The sequence below is a fragment of the Chiloscyllium plagiosum genome, unplaced genomic scaffold (assembly GCF_037043375.1).
Source record: "Chiloscyllium plagiosum isolate Xiang-an unplaced genomic scaffold, Cpla_swu_hap1 HiC_scaffold_8, whole genome shotgun sequence".
Lineage (NCBI taxonomy): Eukaryota > Metazoa > Chordata > Chondrichthyes > Orectolobiformes > Hemiscylliidae > Chiloscyllium > Chiloscyllium plagiosum.
In genome coordinates this window covers 23778658-23793064 of record NW_028270146.1, presented here as the reverse complement: position 1 = coordinate 23793064, position 14407 = coordinate 23778658, and the positions used below count along the sequence as shown (strand labels likewise).

Below are 14407 nucleotides of genomic sequence, written 5' to 3'. Positions count from 1 at the left end.
AAAAGACAATCCTCTGTGTTATGAGTTAGTCACTAGGGCTTATAGCCAGCAATTTTGAAAGTGGCCTGGGCAGACTCGTAGAATTTGAGAGAGTAAAACAATTAGCCTGTGATCATTGGAAGCGAACATTTGAAGTAGACTCCACATATTAAAACTTCAGGGAGGTAATTTTCCCTCAAGAATTTAAAAATTCACTCCGTACATCAATCCTTCCTAGAGGACCAAAAGGTTCCAACAGCCAGATGACAATTACAACATTGTCCACAAGCCATTATTCCAAGAGAAACCCTTTCTGTCATCGTCACCGCAAACCTGAGAAAGATAGATAGTGGGATGGTGCAAAAAAAAAGGTCAAATGGAACAGCTAAGAATGAAAAGGGATCTTGCCACCACACCAGGCCAGAAAGGAAGGTATCCAAGAGTGGAAGTAATGCCTAGAAGACGATGTTCTTTCATGCTAAAAGATGGAACACCTTCTGGTGGATTCCTGGAATTTAAATAAACCATAGAGTTTATCAGGGTTCACCAGGTCAATATTGCAAATGGAGCTGAAATGAGAGTATGGCAGACAAAGCTGTGATTTTGACTGTAGCTGTAATGTCTGTAAAAACATAGTGGTGGGAGCAGGGGAACTGAACAAGGTCCATGACAGTTATGAGGCAATCTTGTCAACGGCAAAAGTAACTTCCTACCTCTCAAATGTAGCAGATAAGTTTATTGTCATATTTGGGAATGGAGAGTCTATCCAACCCCTTTTGCTGGGGAAGGGCATGACTTTTCCACCAGTGTGCGCTCAATAAATTTAAGTGCGTGGTATCTATAGGGATTATATATGTATAACTTTGTTTCTCACCTAGAGTGTAACCTAAAGCCTAAGCTTCACCACAAAGAGGAACAATTCTGTACGATTGCCTAAGGGGGTAGACAGCCTGCGTGCTTGTGTGCTATACATTGAATGGACACATGACCAATGTTCTTTCCCTATGATCAGTGTTTGCTGCAGCCCCATCCCTAACAACTCAGGTCACTAATGCCTCCCATATTGCATGTGCTCCAGATGTTTTCTTCCCCATTATGCACTTTTGATTTCCAGCATAATGGAAAGCAACTGAGTGACCACTCCTTGTCCATGGCTTTCTTATAACTCATCCCATTATTCCCAAGTACTTCATGCTTCTCCAAGTCCTTGCACAAATCCATTAACATACACCAACATACACCTATGTTTTCCAACCAGCCCCAGGGTATATGAGGTGAACATACCTATATGGTCATTCATTGCCCCTACCCCCTTGTAACTAGGTTGCTCCAGTTTGTAGATGACCAGCCACACCACTCACTGTTACACCTTCCAAATTGTTCTTTACTGTAATCCCTCTTGCAATTCTTACTGTCCTCTTCACAATTATACTGCACTCTTGCTCAGAGCTTGCAATCTTCTGTCCTAAAGACTTAACTGCCAAGACCTGCAGGAATGGCCACACTTGCACCCCTCTTTCCTCTTAGTTTCTGCAGATGGACTCAATAAATTGACCATGGCTCAACCCTTAACCAACATGAATGGAGAGCCCTGGACAAGATGTACCCAGACTACTGACTGGTGCCAATACATCACCCCAACTAAGTTTGTCCGACCACTCTGCGGACTTGTGATTACAGAAGCAATGCACTGACTGTAACCCACATTGTTGACAGCAGAGGTATGCACACCTTAACCAGATGCCTAACCATGATCAACTCCCTTGACTGGTATGAGAGACTACCCTTAACTTACAGTGCCAGGACCCCCTGACAGGCTGTTGCATCAGTGGACTCAGTGAGGACTGCACCCAAGGCTCTGAAACTTGCCTGCCTGCACACTACACATGCTGCTGACACAGGGTAAGGGTCTGAGGTCAACATAGCACATTGATGTTCTACAAGATATACCATCCCCAGTCTGAAGACTTCTTAACAGCAAGCAGCTGCCTGTTTCTGTGACTGTGCTGATTGGCATAGAAAGGCAAGGCAGGGATGCTGTGGGAAAGCGGGTAGGAGCCAGGTGAGCAAGTGCTCAGACAGCAAACAAGCTTCCCTAAGATGCAGCCTAGTCCAGTCTGTGAACTGGATAAAACCACATGAACTGTGGATACTGTAAATCAGAAACAAAAAACATAAATTGCTGGAAAAGCTCAGCAGATCTGGCAACATCTGTGGAGAGAAATCAATGTTAATGTTTTGAGTCGCATGACCCTTCCTCAGAACTTGTGAACAGAGTGCGTATCTTTGAGCATAACGTGTCCAACTGCAGCCTTTCAATGGTTGTTGCCAGTGCATCCTGTAATGCAAGTACAGTATGCAATGCCAATGCATAGAAGTGTCAGTATAATAGTTCCAGATCAGAGAAGACACAGAGCATCAGACAAACCTCAACCATCCCATTTACACACTGTCTCTTATTTAGTCAGAATTACATTGAATAACTGTTAAGCACTCTGAGGCTTGGATCCTACCCCACCCGAATTTAGTGTCTGTTCAATCAATTGCTCCTCTTTCCCCTTATATCCTTCTGACATAACACTGCAGTGCTGTGATTCTGTGCATGTGTGCTTGATGCCCCACCTAGTGGTAACATTTGCCTTAAACACAGGAAAAGGTGAAGGAATTGGGGCAAACACAGAGAATGGTGGAGAACAGCAGCTGGTCTGGCAGTAGCTCCAGAGAGAGCATTAGAATTAGTGTTTCAGGTCCATTCTGATTCATCTTCAGAACTGAAAAATGTTCCAAGTAGCAGACTACACTTGACAGTTCTCTTCCAGTTTCTGGATTAGTGATGCTGGAAGAGCACAGCAGGTCAGGCAGCATCCAAGGAGCAGCAAAATCGACATTCCGGGCAAAAGCCCTCTGCTTTTTACCTCTGGGGAGGCAGATGCCCACGGCAAAAGAGAAAGGAGTTGTTTATGGTGAAGAAAGGGGAAAAACAAAGTAAGATGGGACTAGAGTAAGATGTGAAAGGGAGAGAGTGCATCCTAAGGGCAAAGTAAACGAGACACAAGCAAGGCGGTGGAGGGCATGCAGGGGAGAGAACATTTAAAAAATGGAGAATGACAATGTGATCAGTTTCTGAAATTATGGAATTCAATATTGAGACCTTGCAGTTGTAAAGTGCCTATTTCAAAAGTAAGGTTATGTTCCTTGAGCTTGTGATGTGCTTTGCTGGAAAATTCCAGCAGGTCCAGGGCAGAAATATTAGCATGAAAGCAAGATGGTTTATTCAAAAAGCAAGCAAATGGAAGGTCATGGTCATTCCTACAGAGTAGAAGTGTTCCACAAAGCAGTCACCTAGTCTATGTTTGGTCTTGGCAATGTAAAGGAGACCACATTATGAGGAGTGAATTTAGTAGACTAGATTGAAAGAAGTGTAAGTGAATTGCTGCTTCATCTGGAAGGTGTGTTTGGGATCTTGGACAGAGAAGAGGGAGGAGATGAGTGAGCAAAGGTTATACCTCTGTGATTGCATAGGCAAGTTTCATAGTGTAGTGAGGAAGTGTAGGGAGTGATGGAGGAGTGGACAAGAGTGTCACAGTGGAATGCTGACAAAGGATTGGAGAGGAAGATGAGTTTGATAGTGGCATCTGCTGGAGCTGATGGAAACAGCATAAAATGATTATTTTATTGTAAAGACAAGTGGGATTTGAAGTAAGGACAAGAGGAAAATTATTGTTGTTCTCGAAAGGGGAGGAAGGGGTGAGGGCAGAAGTGCAAGAGATGGATTGGACGCAGCTAAAGGCCCTGTCAACCACAATGGGGGTGAATCCTTGGTTGAGGAAAAAGGACATCATGTCGGAGACAGTTCAGAGGAAAGTAGTATCTTCAGAATAGATGTTATAGAGATGGAGAATCTAGGAGAATGGAATGGAATCCTGTAGGAAGCAGGGTGTGAGGAGATGTAGTTGAAATAAATCTGGGAGTTGGTGGACATACAATAGATATTGGGGGAAAATCTATCCTTAGAAATCAAAACAATTAAATCAAATCAGGGAATGGTCAACGATGGATCAAGTGACAGTGAGAAAAGGATGGAGATTGGAAGTAAAACTGATAAAATGTTTGAATGAGAGCAGGAAGCAACACTGAAGGTATCATCCATGCACTAGAGAAAAAGTTGTAAATGGTGGCCATGGAAGACTGGAGCAAGGAATGTTCAACATTCCCCACAAAGAGAAAGGCATAGATGGAACCAATATGGGTATCCAACAGCCAGACCTTTGACTCAGGGAAAATAAGATGAGGTGAAAGAGAAAAAAATGTAAGAACTGCAGATACTGGAAATCTGAAACAAAGACAGAAATTGTTGGAAAATCTTGGCAGGTGAGGCAGGAGCTGTGGAGAGAAATCAGGGTTAACATTTCGGGTGCTGCTCTTTCGCTTGGTCCAAAGCGTTAACTCTGATTTCTTTCCGCAGATGCTGCCGGACATGCTGAGATTTTCACGTAATTTTCTATTTGAGTTAAAGGAGACATTGTTCAATGTGAGAACAAGCTCAGCCAGACTAAGGAGGGTAGTTGTGCATTCAGAGTGTACAGACTTCTTTTCAAGGTAGAAGCAGAGAGCTTTGAGACCATCCCAACGGTAAATGGATGTATAGAGAGATTGCACATCCATGGTGAAGAGGAGGGAGCTAGAAAATGAAAACTGGAAATTATTGAATCAATGATCTGTTGGATCACCTGGCCAGGTGATCAAAGTTTCAGTGGGGGAGCATTTTGGCACTAGCGATCATAATTCTGTAAGTTTTCAGATACAAGAGATGACCTTGAATGAAGGTGTTAATTTGGGAAAGGCCAACTGTAACTGAATTAGGCAAGAATTGAAGAATGTGGATTGGGAGTGGCTGTTTGACATTAAATCCACATCTGACATGTACAGGTCATTTAAAGACCAGTTGATTAGAGTGCAGTACTGGCATGTTCCTGTGAAAATGAAGGACAGAAATAGCAGTTTTCGGGAATGTTGGATGACTGATGAAGGGCTTTTGCCCGAAACGTCGATTTCGAAGCTCCTTGGATGCTGCCTGAACTGCTGTGCTCTTCCTGCACCATTAATCCAGAGTCTGGTTTCCAGCATCTGCAGTCATTGTTTTTACCTTGGGGAAATTATCAGCTTAGTCAAAAAAGAAAGCATACCTAAACTTCCAGACAATTAAAACCAGACAAAGTCTTTGAAGAACATTGAGAAAGTAGGAAGGAGCTTAGATGGGGAGTTAAGAAGGCTAAAAGGGGCTGTGAAAATCTCTTGGCCATCAAGGCTAAGGAGAATCCCAAGGAATTTTATACATATATTAGGAGCAAATGGGTAGCTAGGGAAAGATTTGTGTGGAGCCAGAGGATGCATTGGATACAGAACTGTCTCAGTCATAGAAGACAGAGAGTAGTGGTGGAAGGGTGCTTTACAAGTTGAGATCAGTAACTAATGGGGATCAGTGTTGGAACCTTTGTTATCTGTAATATATAAATGATCTGTAAGTAAATATAGGTGGTCTGATTAGTAAGTTTGCGGATGATACCAAAGTTGATGGAGTTTCAGATAATCAGAAGGATTGTCAAAGGATAGTGGGAAATAGATTGGGCAGAGAAATAGCAGATGGAGTTTAATCCAGACAAATGTGAGGTGATGCTTTTTGGATGATCAAATTCAGCTGTGAATCATACAATAAATGGCAGAATCCTTAAGAGCATTGAAGGAGGTATCTGGGTGTACAGGTCCACAGATCCCTGAAAATGGCAACGCAGGTGGATAAGGTGGTCATCAGCCATCAGCCAAAACATCAAATATAAAAGTTGGTAAGTTAGTTAGGCAACATTTGGAACATTACAGGCAGTTCCAGTTGCCACACTACCAGAAGTATATGGATGTTTTGAAGAGGGTACAGATATTGCCTAGTGGGTCTGGAAGGTTTTAGTTATAAGGAGAGTTTGGATAAACTTTGATTGTTTCACTGGAAAGACCAGAAGCTGTAGGGCAACCTGTTGGCAGTATACAAAATTACGAGAGGCATAGAAAGGATCTAAGTGATTGTTTTTTTTGTATGGTGGAAAGATCAACTCAAGAAGGGACAAGTTCAAGGTGAGAGAGAGATAATTTAGGGACAAAGTGTGGGGAAAGTTGTTCACAAAAAGCTGGTGGGTGCCTGGAATACACTGCCAGTGGAAGTGATGGAAGCAGATACATTAGCAACATTTAAGGCATATCTTGATTGGCACATGAACGGAAGGTGAATAGAGTCATAGAGATGCACAGCATGGAAACAGACCCTTCGGTCCAACTCGTCCATGCCGACCAGATATCCCAACCCAATCTAGTCCCACCTACCAGCACCCAGCCCATATCCCTCCAAACCCTTCCTATTCATATACCCATCCAAATGCCTTTTAAATGTTGCAATTTTACCAGCCTCCACCACTTCCTCTGGCAGCTCCTTCCACACATGTACCACCCTCTGTGTGAAAAAGTTGCCCCTTACGTCTCAATCTTTCCCCTCTCACCCTAATCCTATGCCCTCCAGTTCTGGACTCCGACACCAGGCAAAGGAACCATGTATGGGTAATAAGAAGTGGGCCTAAATAAGGATTAGGAATCGGTGTGTCTTGTTGGGCCAAAGGACCTGTTCTTGTGCTGTATTGTGTTGTAATATATTTTATTGATGTAAGACATCAGAAGAATCATGAATGAGATTAGACAAGTGGGGAGAAAATAGAGCCAAGATAGAAAGAACTTGTTTTTATTTCAAAAATATAACTTATAAAAATATCATTATTTGCATACATAAAGCAGTTCAGTTTTGTAGATAATATTAAGAAATAAACATTGGAGTTTGACTCTATGCAGCAAACAAACCAAAAAGCACTTTTTATTTGTACGAGATTTTGTTTACATATATTTGAGGCACCAAAAAGGTCCCAGAACTATACAGACCTCCATTTAACTTCGGCAGAAAGACCTTACTCAGTTGTCTTTCCCCACTGCACCTTAGCAGCAGCTGTCCCAAGCTTTAGCGCACATAATCCTGGACATTGGAATGTGCAAGTCTGCAACATTGTCAAAGTCAACTCCTTGCTCTGGAAGACCAACAAATTTCAGGCAGACCAAAGAGCATCTTTCACCAAGTTGATGGGGTGCAACTGAGGTTTGTCTCAGTGTGCACCCTGGGAAACAGACCATACAACACAGTACTGGGTCATGGAGCTGGTCAGGTCAAACCTCAACAAAAACCATTGCATCCTTCTCCAGACTTATTTTGCAAAGGCACCTTTCAGCAGAACTTCAGTTGAGCAGGAAAAGGTTGAAACAATGCATCTGCCAAGGAGTCCTGTGTGTCCTCCAGGGAAGTAGAACTAACTTCCCTCAGGATTGTAACTTTTTTATGATACTAAAATCTCCTTGTGGTTGTTTAGTAGTATAGAATTGAGAATTTCTGAAAAATAGATTTTTTGTTGAAGCTTTCCATCTTTCACTCATGAATACTAATGTAAAGGAGAACAATATTTTAATGAGTTCAGCATGCTGACTAGTAGAAATGAACTGTTTCCACAAGATGTGTTTTTTTAGCAAAACTCAATCTCCTTATGTGGTTTACTGAAAAATTGAAAGCTCTTGTGATAAGATTGGAGCATTTTACCATGCTATAAATTCGCTACACAAATACAAGTTGTTACTCTGAATCATTAGAAAGACCCCAACAATTAATCCAAATTATCTTTCAGAGGTATCATTGTTGACAACAGAAAATTTCTGGAATTGCCATAAACATTACTGTACTGTAACTATTACATGAACAAAAAGTAGTCAGGGGAAACAGGTGATGTGGAAAGATGATTACACATGGTGGCTCAGTGGTTAGCACTGCTGCCTCACAGCACCAGGGTCTCAGGCTTGATTCCAGCTTCGGGTGACTATCTGTGTGGAGTTTGCACTTTCTCCCTATGTCTGCGTGGGTTTCCTCCCACAGTCCAAAGATGTGCGGGTCATGTGGTTTGGCCATGCTAAATTGCCCATAGTGTTAGGTGCATTAGTCAGAGGGAATAGGTCTGGGTGGGTTACTCTTTGGAGGACTGGTTGGGCCAAAGGGCCTGTTTCCACACTGTAGGGAATCTTAACTTTTAAAAAAATGGGTTCGGATGGTGAGTAAATTGTTACAGATCGGTGGAGAGAAAAGCAAAGGAAAATTGACGTATCCAAAAAGGAAAACCCAATACAACTTGTGGCACGTACTGGTCTGACCCATCCTGTACATTGGAGCTCCAGCACTTTCATTTCCCAAATACCATCCAAATACAGGAGAACATGCGAAGGGATGCCATTTTGTCAAAAGAAAACCGGTTCCCCGATTAAGTGAGGAATACCGTGTACTGTATTCTTTACCAAATACCGCTGCAGTCTAGTTCATCCGCGGCCTAAAGTGTTCAATAAATGCACAGCACCAAAGGAATCCACTGACTTGATTACAGTATTACTGAAAAATAGACACATTTTGTCGAAGCTCAAATGTGTCTTTTTTTCCAGGAATATTCTAAACTGACAAACGACTCAATGACCGACTCTTTCAGACGTCTGTCAGTGATATCAATCGAAGTGCTGCGTCTGCCCTCGGAGTCTCTTTTTGCGACAACATTTGCAGACGGAGCAGAGGCTTTGTGCGTGTGTGTGTTTTTTGGGGGAACTTTACAGCCTTGCCGTAAAGTGGTCGGTGTGGGTGGGGAAAATGTGTTCAAGGATGCAGTAGTTGGAGATTGCTGGGCTGCAAAGCGGATAAATATACCAGACGGAGGGGAAAAAAAAAATCTATTTTGTGTATTTGAGGGGAAGGAGCGAGCTGGTCGGCAATGAAGTCGGGTAGCAGGCAAAAACGATACAGTTGCTGTATGTTGTTACATTGCAACCTGACGCTTGCTGAGTGAGAGTCTGCAGGTTGTATTGGGGCAGTCGAGCCTCGGAGCCAGCGATGTCTCCGCGACACCTACCCTCCAGGAGAAGGGGACACACACAGTCCATATTTCAGCGGCCGGAAACACATACCTCATAAACCTTGCCCTGTCCCCTCGAATTCTGTTGAAAAACGAAATCGATTTCTTAAATCCTCAATCGTTAAGGTAAGTCCACTTCTTCCCATACTAGAATTATGGAATGCAGCATTGTTGGGGCAGAGTTATAGATGTTGTTGATCATCCCGTTCAGATGTGTTAGGATGTACCTCAAGTGGAAGTTGAACTCACATTTTTGGCTCAAAGGCAGGGACGCTAACATTGTACTACAGGGTCCCTGGAGCACAGCTTTAACTCGGTTCCAAATGTTAAAACTCCGCACATGCTTGTTAATTAATCGCGAATAAAACGAAACGAGAAATGAATCCAACCTGGAATCTCTCGACAGATAACCAAATTTGAATATCTGCTGTCGATGCTGTTTAAATGTGTCATGTTGAGAGCAACAGCTGAGTGCCACGGGAAGATTTAGCAAATTAACACTTATGATAGTATCTAATTAACTTGTATTAGCATGCGTTTTCAAAAAAAACCACTGGCTTCAAGGAAAGTGTCAGACAAGCTATTTGGGATGTTGAATGAAATTAAAATTTGTCATCACTGTTATGCAGTGAATTTATAATTTGACACTGTCAACAGCTGAAGAGCCATGAAAATGACAGTGCTGGAAAACCTAAACATGAAGACGTTGTATAGGATTCAAAACGTTAGTTCTACATCTATCTTCATAGAGGCTACCAGACCTTTTGAGTTGCCACAGCACTTTGCTTTTATTTCAGATTTCCTGCATCTGCAGTATTTCACTTTGTGTGAGGCATTTGTTGGTTTCTTTCATTAAATGGTGCTTTGTTTCCTTGTTCCAAAACAATAGCCTGGTGAGTAAAAATTAAAGTTTTGCTCCTCTCTCAAACAAGTTGGCACAGTGGCCTAGTGGTTAGCACTGCTGCTTCACAGCACAAGGGACTTCAGTTCAATTCCATCTTTGGGTAATTGTGTTGAATTTGCATGCCCCCCTTGTGTCCATGTGGGGTTCCATCAGGTGTCTGGTTTCCTCCCACAGTCTAAAGATGTACAAGTTAGCTAGATTAGCAGGGTTAAAGGGTGGGCTATTCTTTAGAAAGTTGGTGTGGACTTGATGGGCCAGTTGGCCTACTTCATGCAGTAGAGGGTTCTATGAAGTTCCATAATTCATGGCAGCTGTATTTTTCCATAAAAAGAAGGTACGTTTAGGTTGTGGAGGATCGTGCAACAAGAAAGTGATGCATGTTGAGTTGAAATGTTTTTAGTGCATTTGTTCTCCTCTGTGGGTTCTGATTTGTCTGAACACCCAGGATATTCCAGTCTTACCTGTTTTGTCAGATGACTGTAGTACATATGGGCTGTCATTTGTAATTTGCATGAATAATTGTAATATCAAGACCAATCTCTTTATTTTTCTGTGTTTTTAATTGTGAACTGAAATGCAGACAGAACTGCATTTTAAAAAACACAAGGATTGCTGCATGTTTTGAAAACAAGTAACTGATGCTAATTGTAAGCACTGTTTACACAGCTGCTTGTTTGAGCAGTGATCAAAGTTTGGTTGCAGATGAACTGGAACCAAGCATTTGTGTTCAGATGGAGCTTTGGTTGGTACCAGTAGCTGATTGGTTGTGGACAACAAGCTTCTGCTTCACAACTACCTTTGTGACTGATTCTCAGGTGGCTGAACTTTTTGGGGTTATGAACAAAATATAGGGAAGTCACCACCAGCTCAGGAGCACTCTCTGTTCTCTGCAGGGAAAGTCACTTTAGGTCTGACAAAAAAACATTTTATCTTTACTTCAATAGTTTATGTAAACTATGATTTTTAATCAATAAGTCAGGCATCGTTTATACAAGTGAACCAGCCACTATTCTTGCAAAATAGTGGAACTTCTGGAGAAGGGCAACCGAGAAGGAGCATTTTGATCAGCACAAGAATCATCTCAAGAACGGCTTATGGAATCATGGAGTCAGAGATGTACAGCACGGAAGCAGACCTTTCGGTCCAACTCGTCCATGCCGACCAGATATCCCAACCCAATCTAGTCCCACCTGCCAGCACCCGGCGCACATCCCTCCAAACCTTTCCTATTCATATACCCATCCAGATGCCTTTTAAATGTTGCAGTCGTACTAGCCTCCATCACTTCCTCTGGCAGCTCATTCCAAACACGTACCACCCTCTGTGTGAAAAAGTTGCCCCTTAGATATCTTTTTATCTTTCCCCTCACCCTAAACTGATGTCCTCTAGTTCTGAACTCCACCACCCCAGGGAAGAGACTTTATCTATTTATCCTATCCATGCCCTCATGATTTTATAAACCTTTTATGAGGTCACCCCTCAGCCTCTGACGCTCCAGGGAAAATACCCCCAGCCTCTGGGTGCTCCGATTTCCTCCCACAATCCAAAGATGTGCAGGTTCGGGGAATTGGCCATGCTAAATTGCCCATAGTGTTAGGTGAAGGAGTAAATTTAGGGGATTGGGTCTGGGTGGGCTACTCTTCAGAGGGTCGGTGTGGACTTGTTGGGCCGAAGTAAGTATTCTAATCTAATCTATTCAACCTCTCCCTATAACTTCAAATCCTCCAACCCTGACAACATCCTTGTAAATCTTCTCTAAACCCTTTCAAGTTTCACAACATCCTTCCGATAGGAGGGAGACCAGAATTGCATGCAATATTCCAAAAGTGACCTAATCAATGTCCTGTACAGCCGCAACATGACCTCCCAACTCCTTCTACTCAATACTCTCACCAATAAACGAAAGCATGCCAAATGCCTTCTTCACTATCCTGTTTACCTGTGACTCCACTTTCAAGGAGCTATGAACCTGCACTCCAAGGTCTTTGTTCAGCAACACTCCTGAGGAGAAAGTGAGGTCTGCAGATGCTGGAGATCAAAGTTGAAACTTTATTGCTGGAACAGCACAGCAGGTCAGGCAGCATCCAGGGAACAGGAGATTCGACGTTTCGGGCACAGGCCCTTCTTCAGGAATGAGCAGAGATTGTTCAGCAGGAGAAGATAAAAGGTAGGGAGGAGGGGCGTTGGAAATGTGATAGGTGGAAAGAGGTCAAGGTGAGGGTGATAGGTCGGAGTAGGATTGAGGCGGAGAGGTCAAGAAGAAGACTGCAGGTCAGGAAGGTGGTGCCGGGCTGGAGGGATTCGGCTGAGACAAGGTGGGGGGAGGGGGGATGAAGAAACTGGTGAAGTCCAAGTTCATCCCCTGTGGTTGGAGGGTTCCCAGTCGGAAGATAAGACGCTCCTCCTCCGACCGTCGCGTTGTTGTGGTTTGGCGGTGGATGAGTCCAATGACCTGCATATCCTCGGTGGAGTGGGAGGGGGAGTTGAAATGCTGTGCTACAGGGTGGTTGGGTTGGTTTGTCCGGGTGGCCCAGAGGTGCTCTCTGAATCGCTCCGCAAGTAGGCGGCCTGTCTCCCCAATATAGAGGAGGCCACACCGGCTGCAGCGGATGCAGTAGATGATGTGGGTGGAGGTGCAGGTGAATCTGTGGTGGATATGGAAGTTTCCTTTGGGGCCTTGGAGAGAAGTGAGGGGGGAGGTGTGGGCGCAAGTGTTGCACCTTCTGCGGTTGCAAGGGAAGGTGCCGGGAGTGGAGGTTGGGTCGGTGGGGGGTGTGGATCTGACAAGGGAGTTGCGGAGGGAGTGGTCTCTACGGAAAGCTGATAGGGGAGGGGAGGGGAATATATCCTTGGTGCTGGGGTCTGTTTGGAGGTGGCGGAAGTGACGGCGGATGATGCGCTGTACATGGAGATTGGTGGAGTGGTCGGTGAGGACCAGTGGGGTTCTGTCCTGGTGGCGGTTGGAGGGGCGGGGCTCAAGGGCGGAGGAGCGGGAAGTGGAGGAGATGTGGTGGAGGGCACCGTCGACCACGTCGGGGGGGAAATTGCGGTCCTTGAAGAAGGAGGCCATCTGTGTTGTACGTATTTTGAACTGGTCCTCCTGGGAGCAGATGCGGCGGAGACGAAGGAATTGGGAGAATGGGATGGCGTTTTTACAGGGGGCAGGATGGGAGGAGGTGTAGTCCAGGTAGCTGTGGGAGTCGGTTGGTTTGTAGTAGATGTCCGTGTTGATTCGGTCGCCTGAGATAGAAACAGAAAGGTCTAGGAAGGGGAGGGAGGAGTCCGAGACTGTCCAGGTGAATTTGAGGTCGGGGTGGAAGGTGTTAGTGTAGTGGATGAACTGTTCAACCTCCTCGTGGGAGCACGAGGTAGCGCCGATACAGTCATCAATGTAGCGAAGGAAAAGATGGGGGGTGGGGCCAGTGTAGTTGCGGAAGATGGATTGTTCCACATACCCTACGAAGAGGCAGGCATAGCTGGGGCCCATGCGGGTGCCCATGGCTACTCCTTTTGTTTGGAGAAAGTGGGAGGATTGGAAAGAAAAGTTGTTCAGGGTGAGGACCAGTTCGGTCAGTCGAAGGAGGGTGTCGGTGGAAGGGTCCTGGGTGGTACGGCGGGAAAGGAAGAAGCGGAGTGCTTTGAGTCCTTCGTGATGGTGGTACCTTACCAGTAAGTGTATAAGTCCTGCTAAGATTTGCTTTCCCAAAATGCAGCACCTCGCATTTATCTAAATTAAACTCCATCTGCCAATTCTCAGCCCATTGGCCCATATGGTCAAGATCACATTGTAATCTGAGGTAACCTTCTTCGCTGTCCGCTAACTACCTTTCCAGTCTTCCTTCAGTCCATGATACCCATTTTTCCCCTTGTGTGCCTGAGTGTAAAGGAGAGTTTATAAAGGCATCGAGTTTTAATTATTAGAATTACATGCTGTCAGTTTGTAACTGTTTTACCTGTAGAAACAGTCTAATTATTTGTGATAAATATTTGTTTTTGTTAAGTACAGATACCTGGTCTGTGTTTTCTGTCATAGTGTTCTACAGCATGGAGACAGGCCCTTTGACCCAAACTAGTCCATGCTGACCAAAATGTCCATCTATGCTAACCCCATTTTCCTGCAGTTAGCCCATATCCTTCTAAACCTTTTCTATCCATGTATTTATCCAAATGCCTTTTAAATGTTATTAATGTGCCCGCTTCAACCACCTCCGCTGGCAGCTCATTCCATATGCGTATCACCTTCTGTTTAAAAAAAAGTTGCCCCTCAGGCTCCCTTTTATTCTTTCCCCTCTAACATTAAACTGATGCCCTCTAGTCTGCAATTTCCCCAACCCTGAGAAAAAGACTGAGTGCATTCACCCTATTCGTGTCTCTCATGATTTTATACACTTCTGTAAGATCCCCCTTCAATCTCCTATGCTCGAAAGAAAAAAGTCCTAGCTGTCCAACCTCTCTCTAACTAGACTGTTGAGTCCAAGCAGCATCCTTGTAAATTTCTTCT

General features: G+C 44.1%; 1 protein-coding gene across 5 annotated transcripts in view; it reads left to right on the top strand.

Annotated features, from left to right (window-relative positions):
• The first annotated feature begins 8759 nt into the window (after positions 1-8759).
• rps6kl1 (ribosomal protein S6 kinase-like 1) overlaps positions 8760-14407 on the top strand; it is a 41199-nt gene continuing 35551 nt past the window's right edge. For 3 of the 5 annotated variants that reach the window (XM_043697123.2, XM_043697125.2, XM_087989655.1), the window contains exon 1: positions 8760-9128. The gene's annotated coding sequence lies outside the window, so the exon portion shown is untranslated. The remainder of the gene's footprint in view (positions 9129-14407) is intronic. The other 2 variants (XM_043697126.2, XM_043697122.2) reach the window with 1 other exon arrangement.